The following is a 2010-nucleotide window of genomic DNA, read 5'->3' as shown; positions in this document are numbered from 1 at the left end:
TCACCTTACATGCAACTAGATAAAAATACCAGGAATGTGTTTCACAACTAAATCAAATGATCCCCCAAAAAAACACAAAGGATTGAAGAATAACTTTCAACAAGCAAATCAAAAGAATCTCTGCTTGCGTTCAAATTATAATGAAGAAAGAAAGGCTGCTAATATATCTTACTAAAGTATTTCCCTCACTAAGCAAAACCCTAGCAGCAAGTATCTTTGCTTATATTAGCTTGACGAGACTTCCACAAAATTTGCGTCTAATAAGCTTGATCTGAGACATAGCTAGTTTTAATTCTTGAATTACAAAATTTGCATCTAACAAGCAAGCTAGCAAGGAAGAAAAGATTAATATGTCCATGCAGTAGCTATGTGGCGCACGCTTGAATCTTCTGCTCCTTCCCACACGAACGACCGAACCCTGCTCTTCCAAAAGAAAGTGTTTGCTATGAAGTGTCTGATCTTTGAAATACCAACAATCTCAGTATAAGACAATCCATCGAAAGTAAAGCATCAGTTATAGCACCAGTCCAAAGTGCCAAATCTTCCAATTTCAAAATGGGTACACTCAGTAAGTAATTCTTAACAAAAGCTTATTCTTTCGACTCAAATTTACACTAGTGATACATGACCACTTGATAATAAACCTTTACAAACCTTCCCGGCACATGGCAAATGAATCTGGCCGGGAAAATAAGATAGCTGTTGACATTCTGTTATTTTCCAACAATCGAAGTAAAATTGAGTTACTAAAACGCTTATCAAGGTTCGGAAAGGTAGGAATATTATATGCGCATTAGTAAAATTACATGAAGGCATTGACTCACCTTGCTCCATGGCAATATTCCGGGTAGTGTTCGTGGCAGTAGAATTCAAGCTCCTCAGCGTCAGCAATATCTCATCCATTATTTTCTGTCTTAAATGCTGAGGCAACTGAGACCCCCTCTCTTCTCTTGATAACTCCCCTTCCAGTACCTTAACCTTTTGGTACAAACGGTTTTATAATAGATTAACTTCTGTTCAATTCACGAGGAAGTGATAGCTCGAGCTAAGCAGAGATGGTTCTTACCCATTTAACCAATTCCTGGGGTTTATATGCCGTACGGATTTGGATTGATTCTTCCATTTTCCGAATCTGGTCCGAAGTATACGGGACAACTGGAAAGACGATAAAATTCAAAATTAAATCGAATGAGAGGATTTGGAGTTTTAGTATCAAAAAAGTAAAGCACGCTGTTAATACAAAGCAGAAGTGGGTTTTTAAGTTACGGAAACCACCTAAGCAAGGCCAGTTTTAAGGATGAAAGATTAAAAATCCAAAATATACCCACAATATTTCGAGCAGAAACCTATTTCAATACTTTATTCTGTTATGGGAGACAGTGGAGTAGAACAGAAAACATCGACAATCACTAGTAATTCTATCATGAAAAAAGAAGAAGAAAATCCCCACCCGATCCTTATATATATATATATATATATATATTTAGGCCAACAAATCCAATCCTCAGGTCGATACTTACTACTGCTTCGCGAAACGTTCCCCGAGTAGATATAAAGAAGGCATAAAGAGTGCGAAGAAAGTAGAGAGCAACCGCAATGTTGAAAAAGCAACTATGATAGCAGTTTTCTTGTACGAGCAAACCCACTTCCCTCTTCCTTGAAGCCCCCCACTCAATTCTCGCCATAGCCCTCTCGCTGCTTGCCCTTCTTCTTTACCTCATCCCAATCCCACCATCGCCCACTTTCTTCTCTTTCTTTTCTTCGAAAAGGGCAGTGATTTGACGATTTCAATCTGAGATTGCGCTCACTCCAAATAGATCGATGAATCACGACAGGTTCAAAATGACAACTTCACCGCCAATCTGTGATTCGTGGTTTACTATCCGACGGGCCCGAGAGCGGTAGCGTGATTATTCTTGCTCTGTTAGCTCCTCTAATTGAATCTAGTAATCGTGGTTCCCAAAAACAAAATAGTAATCGCGATTCCCTAATCGCATTTTTTTTTTTTTA

The 2010-nt window shown here is 38.6% G+C and overlaps 1 pseudogene; it reads right to left on the bottom strand.

Moving 5' to 3' along the window:
- Window positions 1-654: 654 nt before the first annotated feature.
- On the bottom strand, window positions 655-1685 carry LOC129299087 (uncharacterized; annotated as a pseudogene).
- Window positions 1686-2010: the final 325 nt, after the last annotated feature.

Source organism: Prosopis cineraria, unplaced genomic scaffold (genome assembly GCF_029017545.1).
Source record: "Prosopis cineraria cultivar Desert tree isolate PC_DT_omini unplaced genomic scaffold, ASM2901754v1 PC1028, whole genome shotgun sequence".
NCBI classification, from domain to species: domain Eukaryota; kingdom Viridiplantae; phylum Streptophyta; class Magnoliopsida; order Fabales; family Fabaceae; genus Prosopis; species Prosopis cineraria.
Note: the sequence above shows the minus strand (reverse complement) of the source record. Positions and strands in the feature narration are given on the sequence as shown.